The following is a 16,200-nucleotide window of genomic DNA, read 5'->3' as shown; positions in this document are numbered from 1 at the left end:
TTTCACCCCCGAGGGCCAATATTTATTGATCACCCTCGAAGGCATCGTTCCGTGCACTTTCTCTTTTCGCGTTCTATATCCCCGTTCTCTTAAAAAAAGAGAAAAAAAGCAGACGCCGTCCTTCCGTGGCATCGCCAAGACAGCTGTTTCTTCCGCGCGCGATTCTTCTCGCGCGAGGGAGGGTTTCGCGCGACGAAAACTCACCCCGCGACTCTTTATTCCTCGGGAGCTCGTGTCACTCGGGAATGTCGCACCCGGGGATGGAGGAGAATTCGATGAAACTTGGAAACATAACATCTGCGTGGTACGAATTCAAGCGGGAGATAAATTTAACTGGGAAAAAAACTTCTCGCAGACTTTTTCTATAAGTCCAGCTTGAGCAGATGGAGGAAATTGTCGGTCGAGTTAAATTCTACGAAGGGAGACTGGACTCACGCGCTTTATGATCGGTGTCCATCCCACAGGTTTGACGCTTGGCAATATTATCCTTACCTGCAACAGAAAAAAAAGAGGAAATTCGATTAAAATTATAAAGACGTTTTTCAGCTGCAAGAGCTCATCCCTCGTTTTCCCTTCGGCAACTCGAATCGCCTTGATCTTTCGATCAAAGATGCTACTCGCGATGACAACGCCCTGTTTGCGGCGTCGAATTATTACGCGATAAAAATTAAAAGGAGAAAAAGTCGCCCATCACGACCGTACGTTATATCGACGGCTCTCTGGCTGTCGTTTTTTTTCCCCCCCGGATATAGATTGTCGCAGAGCGCGGATTATATAATCGTGATAGCGCATTGTTGCCGGTGCATGCGCGCATCTCACGGCCGCGGGCCGCCAAATGATCCAGAACACCAGAGGGAATTGGTTCAGCGATGGAGGGACGCAGGGTGGTGGTGGAGAAGGGAAGGGAGGAGGGCGAGGGAGAAATGGGTAGGACCGCTGTTATAACTAACCGTGCTGATCTACGACCTGTTTAGTAGTTCTATATCAGCGCTACACACCATGCTCCGCTACACGCAATCGAATCGCCTCTCCTCTGCCGATAATATCTAACTTAAGTAGGTAACCACGAGTGTGGATCCAAACACACACACACACACATAAACGCACACGTACACACGTAGATGTATACGCGCGGTCGTACCCTACCTTATACGTGAGCAAATATACTCGATATGGTCCGGCCGCGTGCGAGGAGATAATGTCGACGATAGAAGATTGCGGCAATTTAGCGCGTACGCAGACTATCGAATTCGAGAGCGAAAAATTGTAGCTCGCTATATTACACTTCGACCATTTCTGTAATTTAACCGTGGCCAAATTGTTTTGCATCTCGCGGGCGCGCAATTTATGCCGTTTACGCGCCGTGACTTGTATCTTTTTTTCATTAAAGTTCGGGAATCAACGCTATTTGCGCGAAAGGAGAAAAATACACCTCGATTAGTTTATCGAGGCACGCGCGTATAAACACACGTATACGCGCATCTCCGCCATTCGCGTGCAAAATAAATTTAGTGGCTCGGAGTGATTGATGGTCCATCGCGAGTGCGAGATTCTTGGAAAAAAAAATGCAGCGGACGTTAATAGTTTAATTTCGTCCGGTTGATACGGATGCTCTTAAATTATGAATGCCTCGCGCAGGATTCGAGAGATTGCCCACTCAACAACGTAAACCTGAAATTTCAATAACGACGTAATACTACTTTATACTTTTAATTTATTTATTTTCACGATATGTAAAACTGCTAATTATAATTCTCCCAGCCCTGTTCGTAACGTAATTAAAAAAAAAACACAGATTAATATCCCCATTAAAGATTGATCGATAAGGGAGTAACGCTAAAAGAGCAAGCTGTTAAACAGATAAATTAAGATCCTTGCCGTGTCTTATCTATATACATATTTATTCATCTACACGACGACCTTGGCCGTCTGGAGTGGCTCGCGACAGGGTCGTAAATCGAGATCCCATCGTAACGCGCGAAACGTCTCGTTCTTTCAATCCAGGCCAATCCAGGCCGCCTCCGATGAATTGATAATCCGAGGAGAGCGCGCGCCATTATTGCTTCCTGGCCGCCGGTGAAAATCTGCAGACCAGTGACTTACGACACCCTGGCGGTGAATGGTTATTAGATTATTGACGGTATCGACAGCTCATGCGTTGCCCGGATTGGAGAGCGCGTAGCCTAGCACGGAGACCAGCGGCTCTGCTAGTGTCACTGTCGGCGCCTCTTGTATACACACCGCGTACAAATGGACAAGTTTGGTGGGAGAAAGGGCGCGAGGGGGAAAAGGGGAGGACCGGGGGGGGACGGAGGTGCTGCAGTACAGTGGGGCAAAATGGGGAGACCGTGATAACGATAACGTACGATCGGCATTAGCTGGCGGCTTGCTGCGGCTGATGGATGCGCTAATTATCAGCAAGCAGGAGTTACAGTAGCTCGCGTATACAGTCCGTACGTACGATAATTGTCTGTTTTCGCGATCGGGATTTAAAGAGGGAGAAGAAAAATATTCTCTCGATTAGAATATAAGAAGAGTGAAAAAATTTCCTCGGGGGTCGCTCGACGAGTCACGTGACTTCGAAAATCAGAATTGTTAAATGGATGCGGGAATAAACGAAACGATACGTAAATTCCGTCAATAAATGTATGTTCCGTCTTCCCCGACTTAAAAAAAAAAGAAGAAAACCAATGTCAATTTTTCACGAAATACCGAGGCGCCTAAATTGTCCTCGAGACAATTTTCAACATCGCGGCGACACGGCGGGATGAAATTACGGCGAGACTCGGTGCCCAGTAATGAACATCGCGCTTGTTTATTTAATGGGAAATTCGGTGACGCCATAAAGCTCGAAGAAGGGGGTGAAACCTATTAAATTTATGCTTTTGGTTTACCCGGTCTGACGGATCGCAATGCCTGCACGCATCGATCCCCTATCCCCCCAAAACTACCATCTCCGCCATCCGCCACCCTCTACCCGCTACACGAGTCGACCGTCTCTTTTCCTCTCGCTCGTTCCAATTCTCGATATCTCTCTCTCTTTTTCCCTTCCACCCCCGCCTCCTCTCGCAACTATAGCGCATCGTGTGCTTGTGTTTATCCTATTGGTAGCCCAGTGTAATCCAACAGAGATATATTCTGCTCTGCCTAGAGGGTTTGGTCGGGGGATTCGTGGCTACGGCATTCGCGCTACGGCGCCCATCATGACGGACAGCGGCGCGTCAGCGCGTAAAACGCCATCGCGATTCTGCGGTCTGAATGCGTAGAACGCGTGCGTTTTACGCGGCTATCGAATCTGACGTTAGACCATCGCGATAGAAACGAATAAAAAAAATATGTATATATGTATATATACAAAGTAACGGAAAATTTAAAACGTCCCTTTGTCGAAAATCGCGAAATAAGTACCGCTATAAGAACTCAAACTCTCGCCCCCTCCAAGGACCCCAAGCGCTCGGTAGAAACCTTCGAAGAATCTGGCGGAGGAAAAACGACCATCCAACTTTATCCCTTTTGAATCCCCCTAATTACCAAATTTTCCTCGTCCTTAATTTAGTGTTATAATTGCTTCCTACCCTTCGCGAGGGATCGGCCTGGTAACACGTCGCGGCTCGTGACTGAACCACCCCCTGCAATTCCTTACATCCATCCCCGTCCCCGATATCTCCTTTCACGCCTGCGCCTCCTATAAGCAAAGTTTATCCTCCCCCTTCGTCCTTTATTGCGGTCTCCGCGAGCGAGGTGATACATCTTCCCCCAACGTGCATTTAAATGATCCCGATAATTCCATCGATTGGCACTAACTGTGACAGGCCATAACGCTAAATCATATCGCCATTTTTGAAAACGTGTAGCTGATAGACTCTCGAGAAGTTATATTGCCGATCGTCCATGCGCGTAATTATTATTCGAATCCACGCTTTCGCGAAGCTGCCTTCGACGTATCTTTGCGTGAGCCTCGTGTCTAATTATAACCTCATCTGTAGGTCAGAAACGCACTTAGTGTTACGAATATGTGAAAAGACGGCGACGCACGTGCAACGCGTGCCGGTCTGTTAGCCACGCAGTCACGTTTCCGACCATTTATGTTTACACAACAAAACCGCCGTACTTACGCGTACATAAGCTCGCCTCGGTTTTTTGTATCACCATATGCGCGTGATAATAATACCCGCAAAATGTTCCTCGTCAAAACGTCATAATACGATCGGTGCCCCAACTGCACGTTCGTAATTTCGATTTTCAGCGTATCGGGGATAACAAGAGTTGTAAACGCCGCGACCCATTCGCATTTCCATGTAAATCTCGAGCGGTGGACCGCGTTATTGTATATAAATTTTCACAGATATCCTCCTCTCTCTCTCTCAAACTTCTCCACTTTGATTTGCATCGCGATTCCATCGCTCGTCTCGCGATCGCGCGAAAGTTGAGTGCGCCGGAACTCTGGATGCATTTTTGTCTACTGCCAGAACTTTCGGCCATTCGGTTCTCCGGGAAGGTTTCGGTTTACTCCATATCGAGGCGAAAAAGAAACGGAACGCTCGATCCATTGGCGAGTCGAATGGAGACGAGAGAACTGAATAGCATCGCACACACACACACACACATATACATGTATATCGCGACGGTGGAGAGTTGCGTTTACGTCTACCCCTCTGCAACGTAAAGTAAACCGACTTTTATATACTGGAAGTCCTAGTCGCGCGCATAATACACTCCTACGCTCTTGCGATATTACGTCGAATAGCGTATCTAAAAGTTATGGCACACACGCACACATACGCGCGTACACAACGCTCGCAATTCTTGCGCGCTCACAATTGCACGCGGATATACATATGTATGCAATAAGCCGCGTGCCAAAATTATGTCGACTCTTAATATCTTTAATGGCCCGTGATGTTTTTATCGTTCCCGTCTTTCTTATCTATACCTTTGGCGATTTGCTTCGCGCGAAATGGCTTTTTCAGTAGACACGTGGTATCGTTTTTTTTTAACTCGCAATAAACTGCAAAAAATTGTAAAAGAATATCTATACAATCGAAATTTAAACTGCTCTTTGTGAAATTTCTACAAATTTACGTACACATTGATCGAAGCGCTCATCTCATTGCATGCTTGGATCAAATAATAGTACGATTCACATGTCACAGAGATATAAAGAGAACGAGACTCGGGCTCGAATTACGATCGCGATCATGTCGGGGAAATTCTCGCCGGGCCAATGCTGTCGCCTCGGGTAAAAAAGCCGGGCATAATGCCGCGCCATCAGAAAGAGGGTAAAAAGCAGCGCGCGCGCCGGAGCGAAGTTTCTTCGCGCAATGTTTTATTTCCACCGACTGCAGGCGGTGGAAGAGTTAAAGCTCGCATCCACCGCCGGCCGGCAAAGATATACCGAAGTAAGTACCGGGCGCGCGCGTTAGACTCCGTAGAAGTGTATAAAGGGCCCTGCCCAGTCACCACAAACTTCTATTCTCACCCACCCCTGTTCCTCCTGCCCGCCGCCACTTCTATCGCTCTCTCTCTTCTCCGTCTTGGGAAAGGGTTCGTAAAAGTTGGGGACGCCCGGGATATTTACGCGTTATCGTAAACTGTACGCGTCTTCTTGTTTACCCTGGAATATAGCCCCGCGGTATCTTCGGTTGCCGCCAAATACAGACCGCTTTCACGGTCCGAGATTATTATACGCTATCAAATACAACCCTATCGTTTCTAACGATTGTATCGTAGGATTAAGCGTGATGTGTATTCCGCTATTCGTGATGTTAGGATATTAATATTTCGATGTCTTGATATATTTTGAAATTATTTTTAATTTATTATTTTTACTGTCATTTATTTTTAAATCATTTTTACTTTAAATTATTTTTAATTTATTATTTTTACTTTAATTTATTTTTAAAAATTTTATCGTCCTTTAAATTTAACATCCTTTTCCTTTGAAAATCTTTTTGAGATTCTTACACTATTCTTAATCAAGCTGTTTATACGCACGGTCAATCACTTTTATCTCGATAGAAATTTAGAAACATTGCGTAATAAATATTTTACAGCGTAGTCTCGAGTAACGTTTTAATCGCGAAAGAATGGAAAAGTTGGGGAGGCATGTTGTGTATTTATGCAACGTAAATCGTAAGGCGTCTTCTTCCCTACCCTAAAGTATAAGCATTCCTTCGCTAGAGCACAAGCTAAACCCCTTTTCTTCGAACGTAATTATCCTACCAAATGGGCGCATTATTTTACATACCAGGGAGACTAAATTAAATGAAATCGCACGTGACGCTTTTCACGAAATTACATTAACACGGAAGAGTAATGCTTATATAATGGTAAAGCAAGAACGGCACACCGTAAATACGAGGCTGCCGTACTTCTTAAAACGATAGAGACGTTATTACAAATAATACGGAGACTTTCTTGTATCGAATAATTCTTTCGAATCGTGAGATGCAACGAGCGATCTGGGGGGTCTGGTCATTCATGTTCCTAGAGGGAGGGCTTTGATTCCCTCGAAGCATTGTTCACGTTAGACGCCATTACACTCACATGGCCGCGCAATTAGCAATGTAAATGGCCGTTGGTTAGTTAGTAGCATGTTCGTAAAGCAGACCGGGACGTCCATTGGGACTAAACAACGTACTTCTGAAACGAGCGATTATCTCAACCGTTGACATCAATTGCTTTTTAGCTATCAACTTGATCGTCCTCATCCTTTGTTTAAGCGCGCATTTATTTAACGCAAAGCAGCACGATGAAATTAATTAATAGAAACGATCTTGAAACATTTTATATTACCTTATATAATGGATGAATGATTTTATTTTAGTTGGGCAAGATTTGTTTTGGTCCCGAGGAACACCAGCTAATGGAACAATCGGCGACCACGTAACTTAAAATGTACGTACATAAATCTTGTACCCGGAGACAACCGGACTAACGAAGCACCATGTCGCTTACTCACGCGTCCAATCGCGACTATCTGCTCTCTCTCGCCTCTCGAATTCCAACGGTTGTATGCGCGTTAGGATTCGAGATGCACTGTCATTTCGATTCCTACCTACGAATCTCGAGGAGCCCATTAAGAATGGAAAAACCATGTTGGATTCAAACATGGCCGTAAGGGTGTTTCCCATGAACGACCTGCCCTTTCTTTGCCTAACCAAAGGGGAGATTTCTCTCTCTTCAACTCTATTCATATAATATCCCTCTCATAGTATAGTCATAATACCGGAGGTATATCTCGCGCTCTCTACACGATAATATCGTAAAACTTCTTGTAACTTGAAGATTTAATCGATTAAAAGTCGGTTGCGTCGATTCTCACGTACGATTAAACTTTTCCGCCTCTTTGTACTTGTGTAAAAACCTCTCGGCAGAGTTTCGTGGAGGGATACTTCTTTCCGAATATTTCGCTTCAGCTGCTGATGCTAACAGTAAAAAGCGCAATTTCTTATAATACTTTAGTTGGTTTAATTATATATTTTTAAATATGCTACACGGCTGAAAAAGAGAGACTCTACTACAGAATTATATAACATGTGTTTTTTTTTAAACAAATAATAATATATTGAAAAATATTAATGTAAAAGTTTGCGTTGTATATAATTTTATTAAAATAAAAAAGAGGGAGAATTATTTATCAAATAATGCATAAATATTATTAGATTAATTATAGGAGAAAATAAACATAATGAAACGAGAGTTATATCTGTTTAGATATAATTTATTAATAATGTGTTTACATAACAATATATTTTACAAAAAGTTTTCGCCTCGTAAAAATGTCCCATGGAAATGTTTTATATTACATGCGATATTATCGACTGGAAACTTTTGATGAGTGTTGTAGTACGTAATGAGCTACATAGATGGCGCCAATGTCTTCAGGCCACACCCGATACCTTTTCATTCACGCGTATGCACGATGCTCGTTATCTAGATCTCTCGATTGACAAACATCCGATGGCAAGCTCGCGACTTTTTGCGTAAAAATTCGGCATGTGAAATATTTTGCACAAATTAGAATAAATATACGATTACGTGACAAAAAGTTTACTATAAATGCAATCTGCCAGATTTATTATATATCGTAAACTTTTATTAAATAAATAATTTTTTGCAAGTCAAATCTTTCGTATACTCAATGATAAATATTTAAATGGACGTTTAAAAAAAGACCACGAGTAACGATCGCAAATGTTGGAGTGAGATTTCTCGATCCTCATACAAATTCATGGAAAATAATGCGGTTCAGTGAATAATTTGAATAGGAAATAGGCGCAAAGAGTGAAGCGGTGTCCTTTAAAGGTCAATTGTGAGAGAAGCGTAAAAGTGGAACACGAAATTTCAACAACTTGAAGCAGGTTCTATCAAGCGATTAATTCTGTCCGCAATAACGTCGAATTTGCATTTTGCGGTGAATAGGTAGCGAAGATAAAAAAAAGTCGCAGCATGAAAACCGGTAGCAGAGCGCTAATCTCGTCCCTCGTCCAAGAGCACTCGCGATGTCTCTTTTAATATGAAATAATTAAAAATCGCGGAAAGATCTTCCGAGAGGTAGTCTAGCCGGAATTCATCGATGAGATCGTATAACGGAGATTGTTATGGGCATTTTGAAGCCCCCATAGAAAACGGCTCGCGACAAAATTAGGCCGTCCATAAAATGTAATATTATTTTTAGTTGGATGCCCTTCCCTACCGTTTACTGCCTAGCAGTAACCATAACTTTTCGTGGGACCGCGTGGCGTGACGCTGACTATCCACATTCGCGCCCGAAACACTCACGCATACCAAACTTTGCCCGCGATACTAGCTTCGTCCTCTATCCACTCATATTCGCACGCATCTAGGCTTCTTTTTTTCTTTTGCCTCTTTTTTTCTGTCTCTCAATCTCTCCCCCTCTTTCTCTCTCTTTCCCTGTCCGTTGCGATACTTCATTCTACGGCCTCAGTTAATGGCGCTAGGGTCCGCGTTCCTATCGATGAACTTACCTTCAAGGTCGGATCGGAATTTTAGTAGAATTTTTATCGATGATCCAAGAGCTTTGCCCTGGTTTTGCTTACGCTTATTTTTGTTACCGTGTTCATCTATAATCAATTTTTGGACAAAAAATCTTTTTTAACGTTATTGTAATAATTATATAATAATACGTCAGAGAGAAACTCGAAATTTGATAATTTCTTGTACAAGAAAATTTTTATAATTGATATATCAGTCAGTTTTAAGATGTAGACATTCGATCATATATTTAAAAAAAATATTTCTCTAACTTATAGTGTTTCGGAAAAATATTTTTTACTTTTTTTAATCGTTAGTGATGGTTACATATACGTACACAGTATATCAAGTGATATATATACAAATAAATTTAACTATGTAAAAACCGAACCTCGCATATAACAGTATTACAACTATTGCGCACACATTCATCACGAAAAATAATTAATATAAATAATTCTTGTCGGCGAAAATTATGACGTAACAATGCTCGAGATAATATCGTTAACCGTGAAATGTAAAATGTATGTTCCTTTTATATCATACGAACCATGAATCAAGTCGTATCCATAAAACAATCAACACATTCAGATTTTGCGCTAACGCGCTAATTGCCTCGCTAATTGATGAGATTAAAAAAAAACAATAAAAAAAAAAACGCGAAATTTGAAGGCGACCATTCCTCGGTCAGTGATCCTAATGCCAGTCCTTGACCTTCCGCAGGATTCGCCACTAGCCGTGGTGCACAGTGCGGAGTACTTTGGCCACTGCAAATAACTTGGCTGCTTACCCTTCCTCACCCCCTTCGGCATTTCGCGTCGCGCAATTAACGCATGTGCGCAGGCACACACGTTCCAAAGGGACTGGCCACGGCGATAAATCTCCGACGCAGACTCCGGGGAGATTTAAAAACATCCGCGCCCGTCGCGATGCACTATGCGTTTCTGCGATGGGCATCCATGCGTACGCTACACAATACGTTTCGTGTATCGCGGCAAACGAATTGCTCCACGGGGCGAATCAAATCTCTTATCGAAATCATCAATTTTTCCCTCCCGCTACCATTTGCCATCCCGGCCACTTATCGGCGCGTCGATGAAAGAAATCACGGAAGATGAATTCGCTCCGAATCGTCGATTCAATCGGCACATAATAAAGGAGGACGCGCGAATTTACATAGGTATCATCTTCTTATTTTTAACGCAAAGTATATATTTAGAGGGGAAGAGAGTGCGAAACTTTAATTTTATAATCGTGTCTACACATCCGCGAGATTTATTACCCGAGTGTAGCGAAGTAATAAATATGGGTTTAAAGGATGCCTCTCCTCTCCTCTCCCTCTTAAAAGGCAACTCGGACCTCCGGGCCGATTTCGCGGATACACGGACAAAGTATAGAATGCATTCACCAGATGGCACGATACAATGAGCGGCGTAATATTTATCGGATTTAAATGAACCCTCGTCGTGTAATTGCGGCGTGATGCATGTGGATGATTTGCGAGAGCCGTCCGGAGCCATCCCGCCTTCCATGTGTACCACTTGTGCATGTGGCCGCTTCACTCTCCCGTTCAAGAAAGTGATTCTAGGTACATCTCGGGATACGCGTTTGTTCCTTTTCTCGCGCATATCGGTCCCGTAATGACGAGTTATTGCCTACGACTCTCGAGCCTTCGAATCGCGATGCGCCTCCTTACCCTGAGAGATCTCGTCGAGTCTTCACTCGAGCACCGTTAATCGATCTTTCGATTAATACATGTATCTATAATACGCGGTGGAATATGATTGTAAATAGTTTGCGAAAAATATGGAATAATACAATTATGAGAATGTCATAATTTTCATGTAAATTATGAAAATTTATATTGAATAATTTTATTATTATTAATTTTATATTAAATTTAATTAAATTAAATTTATAAGATATTTTGCGTAACCGTCTCGAGCTTTTATTATAACACGCTAGCTTTCTTGCGCCTTTAATCTTTCAATCTCATTCGCGTCTCTCTCGCGTTTAGCTCTTGCGCGTTTAAATAAATTGCTAAATATATATACGCGTCGATATAAGATGAAATTCTACGTAAAGATCCTCGTCCAAAGTCCGAAGATCCGGTTGAAAGCGGCCAGAGAATCGTACGAGCCCTTTGATGTTGTGGCATATCGGACGGCCGATCGGCCAACGCATCCCTATAAACAAGGGTTACTCGAAAGAAATCACAATAATTTATACACCGTAAGGGCTTATAAGCGGCGATTGCGTGTCGCTCGGTACCTACCTACCGCGTTTCACGTATGCATGCACACGTGCTCGCATACTGTCACGTGATCCGATCCCATTTTCGTTCCACGCAAAGGCGAAACAACATTGGTGTTCCCCGTTAAAAATCAATCAAGCACAAACATGACGCGTATATCAGCGCGAATCATGCGCTCGTATAATTTCAACTTCTTATCTCAACGTCTTTGAGAACCATTGATTAATTTGCAATTATACCTGATGTGGAAATAACGACGCTCAGATGCGTAGCAGATTAAAAGCTGAAGATATTTTTAGGCGTAAATGTGTATCGTGTGTGTAAATAGGGGTAAAAGGACTGAAACGTAAAATTAGCTATCACGTCAAACGCAGAGAAAGAGAAATATTCATTATTAGTGACGTATTTTGTTAATTAATATATTTCGATGTTACAATTAATAATAATAATAACGTAAGATTATTTAATAATAATAAACACGCGTGCGCGCTGCACATTTTATTTAATTATAAAAATAATAAATATTTATTTATTATTATAAACCTTATTACGTACATAGTGCATAAATGCATTCTCTTCAATATTGTACTAATAATTTATATATTGTACTATAATTTATATATGATTATATGTAAAAGATAGAGTGAATAGGGTGAAAAGGCTAATTGTACAGCCGAGTAAATGAAGATGACACGATAAACTATAATAAATAAATATGAAAGAAAGTTGGAAAATTATATACAAGTAAGCGCATTTAGATTTATTCTTGGCTTTAATGAAAGAATATATTGCACCTCAGCGGAAGTATAATCTGTAACACGAGTCTGCATTATTCATACAATGATAGTGCCCTTATTACGATAAACTTGTGTACTTTAATTAAAAATGATTGAGATCGATCGACCGATCGCATTCGTGATTTACGTAAATGCAGAAAGAAGTATATACAATATATCACAGAGTATAAAATGTAAAATGTATAAAAAATATTATCAAGATCGCGGACCAGACTGCGTATTTTACGAAAGAGCGATATGACAGAAGGAAAATTTATACGTTTCCCCGAAGCACATAACGAGATACAATAAAATATACAAACTATTTAAATGCAACAGTGTACTATATCACTCGCGTATCCCTAGATTCGAGGAAACATTGTAGCAATCGAGAATACGGAATTGCATCGTACTGTTTCCAACCAAAATTTGCATTCGCGTCGATATAGATGGTATCGCGCAACGAAATAAAAAAACTGAATTTTCAGAGATGCGCGCAATTAAATATTATAGATTACGGGATTTTATTCAGAGAGAGAAAGAGAGAGAGAGATTCATGGAAAGACAATATTTTCACTCGGAGCCGAATGACCTGTCAATTTCGTCGACATTGGAATACGGCCAATCCTTCTGGAAGGCGACCAAATTGTCCTCCGAAATGCGAAGTTCACTTAAAGCATTCCGTCAGCCCGTTAAGATGCATACGCGAGAGGTGACATTTACAAAGTTCGTTGTCGCTGTTTGTTTCTTCGGTATCGATCTAAATTGCAAAATTGTACGATCGCGTTCGTTACAACAATCCTCGATTGTAATAAACGTATTACTCTCCGTTGGACACGGCGCGTTGATTGACGCGGATTAATAAACGCTTACGAACAAGAGGGTCAAGTGGCGTATTCAGACGCACACGACAAAAGGCAAATGATATTCCTGTTAAAGCCCCATGTGTGCCGCGTTAGCATCGTATTCAGGGTGGTCCGACGAGTTTCTGCAAGAGGAATGCAACGTAACAGGAATAGTTTCTCTCTAGTCTCCCGGTTTTTTTGCTGCTTTCGTTGTTATTATTATCGTTATTATTTTTGGACGGCGGTGCTTCGATGTTATAAGCCCGATAGAAGGTGGAGTTCCCGATGCCAGGTAGGAGCAGAAAGGAGGGCGGCGGCACGGACGCACGATGGAGAGAAGAGGGAAGGAAAGGCGGGGGAGGATGGAAGGGGGATATATGCGTGTATCGCCATGCATCATCCTTCGTTCGTTCGAGAAACCAAAGGCCACCACAGGGTGCGTTGCCTTAGTTGCTCTGCCCATAGGCACCTAAAAGTGCCACGGGGTTTTGCGTCCGCGCATAGATAATGAAATTTTAATAATTTTAGGAAGAAACCGCCGGAAGAGACTATTTATATCGAAAAATGTCAAGTTTATTAAAAGTAAATGGCGATTTTTAATCATGTAAATTTACAAAAAGATTTAATTTCGTATAATTTATTTGATTTGTAATTAATTTATATACGTATCTCGTAACCTCCATACAACATTTTAATAAAATGTTCTAGAGGTAAAGTGAAGTAAAAAATATCTTAATCTAAAAATATCGAATGTAAAATAATTTTTAAATTATATTTTTATAATTCATATTTTATTTATTATATTATATTACATTTATATATTTTTATAAATATAAATTATAAGTTTAATCGCTTGTAACTCCAAATTATAATTGCAGTTTTAAAATCTTTCTATTGAGATTTTTTACTTAATTTTATCTCTAAAATACATTATTAGAATATTGTACAAAAATTGTGAGATATTCCATATAATATACATCTATATTGTATATAAGATGAAAACTATAAATAATAATAAAGCTAACCAATAAATAAAAATAAAGCTAACCGAAAATTATGGTCACCCAAGTTCTATCTCGAAAATCGAGAAAGAGGTGGACAATCTGTGAGAATTCTTATTAATAATAGTGAGACCAAAAATAACGAGGAAATGTAACGCGGCATACGTGATACTGTTTCCAACCTGGAATATAGTGCTAGGGTGAATTGTTTCAGATGCCGAAAGCACACACCAACCTATACTTCGGGATACGAATATAGTACGAGTTCGACTATAGGAGGCTTGCGAGCTCGCAGCGTGGTACCATCGGAGCACGGATAATGAGACGGCCCCCGACCAAGAGGAGTTGATATGCCGCTATAGTCTCGTCGAAGACGTAAGAACTGTGCTTTTGATGCTATTCGCCGTTGAGAGAGAAAGAGATCAAAATACACCGAAGCTCTTAAAGAGTTTATCAAAAAAATATTAAAATTTGACAATACTTTCTCGATCATCTTTTTCGAGGAGAAAAATACAATTGCGTTACATTCGCGAGATAATATATAAATAAATAAATACGAAATGGATGCAATAATAAACAAGATAGTAGGTATATATATATATATATATATATATATATATATATATATATATATGTATGTATACCTATGTCAAAATTATTTTCTATTATTCAATTATTCTTGAATTTGCGAAATCGAGCGAAACTGAGCGTAAACATCTCTTAAACGAGAAATTTTGTGAAGAACCAGTCGCCAACGTAAATGGTTATTCCGACCCGAACAAGAGCTAATCTGGTTAATCTCGCTCGTGTTGCTCAGTGCATAAATACAACACGGCTCTCGAAATTGGGCTAAACGTCGGTGCGACCTTGTAATCGCCGAGGATGATTCTTCGAGGTAATTATAATGCATTGCCTTTTGAGCAAGCCGAAAAACTCACTTTTTTCAAATTCAAGAGATGTATCTACCATATAATTTACCACCTTCTATTAAAAAAATTATCTGCATAATCTTTTAATTATACATCAAGTGTTCTCGAACGTTAATTTGCTATCATAAAAAAAATTTTAAATTTGCTCCTCGAGAAAAAACTCTTTAAAAAGAGATTTGATAAAATATATCGAAATAGAGAAAGATTACGTTTCTCTGAAATTTCTTTGAGGATAATAGTATCTATTTGACGTGCCAATATATTCAAGAAAAAAAGAAGAAGAAATTGAGAGTTTTTCGTTTCTTTTTTTGCCTCTATCCATTACATAAATCACGTAAACGAGTCAAGTCTCTTTGAAATCACGATAGTCGTAGCACTCGCCTGCGGGGTTCAAGAATAGCATTTTTGATTAGATCTATGAATATCAGGGTGTACTTTTCGACCGTCGTGGCTAGTAATTCGCGTTTATCGGATTAAAAAAAAATGCGTAAAATGATCCCCTTGTAAACGTGCGAAACAAGTTGCAATCGGTAGAACATTTTCAACGACAGCAATTTTCCGAAAACGGAGGCAGACTGCGCTTAGAGTAATGCATTGCCTCAGCTCCGTAATCATTGAATGATGACTGACTGAATTAAATTAACCGTAATCGCGGCTCACGAATCGGAGCGATCGATAGATAGCAAAACGAAGAACGTAGTTTCGCATTTATATCTAACTCCGGAGAGCTCTCTACCCGTGGACTGTCCATAAATTATCCGATATCCGTGGATCTAGGGTTATCCAATTATCGAATTGTCATTATCTACTTTTAAATATTCGCTAAACAAGTACAACGCAACGAATGGCGATCGACAAAAATCATTGTGCAAGAATGAATAGCCATAATTTCACGCTCGCCGCACACCATGGAAAATGCGATGATTAAATGAATCGTAATACAAGATTTATCTGCGATGAAAAATAATAAAGTAATATTTATCTCGATATCGATCTCTCTCTCTCTCTCTCTCTCTCTCTCTCTCTCTCTCTCTCTCTCTCTCTCTCTCTCTCTCTCTCTCTTCTCTCTTTCTCTCGACAATCTACGCATCTGCGAGCGGATCCCTTTCACGGAAGAGCGATAGACGAGATTGAATATAATCGAAGGTGAAAAAAGTTCAGAAATCTTGGCTCGATGGCCGGAGTAACATGTTCGGCTACGCACAAGTTGCGCACGACACGCGGTGGTACACGTGCGACGTGCAATCATTATGGCGCGCAAGAACATGTCGAAGATTCCATACTTCTTCTGGTAATATGCCGGAGCAAGGAAAGCCGCAGCAATTTAAGAGAGATCCGCGTTTAACCGCAAAACTTATCGTAACCTCCGGAAGGACGTAATAAGGCGGACCAGCCATC

The 16,200-nt window shown here is 40.9% G+C and overlaps 1 protein-coding gene and 1 long non-coding RNA gene across 4 annotated transcripts in view; one reads left to right on the top strand and one right to left on the bottom strand.

Annotated features, from left to right (window-relative positions):
* Nucleotides 1–16,200, bottom strand: part of LOC105252405 (homeotic protein ultrabithorax) — a 102,326-nt gene that overhangs the window by 64,589 nt on the left and 21,537 nt on the right. The gene's annotated exons all lie outside the window — the stretch shown is intronic.
* Nucleotides 1–16,200, top strand: part of LOC109610083 — a 109,363-nt gene that overhangs the window by 74,064 nt on the left and 19,099 nt on the right. For both annotated transcript variants that reach the window (XR_003123058.1, XR_002192602.2), the window contains one exon: nt 14,088–14,248. This is a non-coding gene — a long non-coding RNA (uncharacterized LOC109610083). The remainder of the gene's footprint in view (nt 1–14,087; nt 14,249–16,200) is intronic.

This window comes from Camponotus floridanus, unplaced genomic scaffold (assembly GCF_003227725.1).
Source record: "Camponotus floridanus strain SB8 unplaced genomic scaffold, Cflo_v7.5 scaffold31, whole genome shotgun sequence".
Classification (NCBI taxonomy): Eukaryota; Metazoa; Arthropoda; class Insecta; order Hymenoptera; family Formicidae; genus Camponotus; species Camponotus floridanus.
This window is presented reverse-complemented; position numbering and strand designations above follow the sequence as displayed.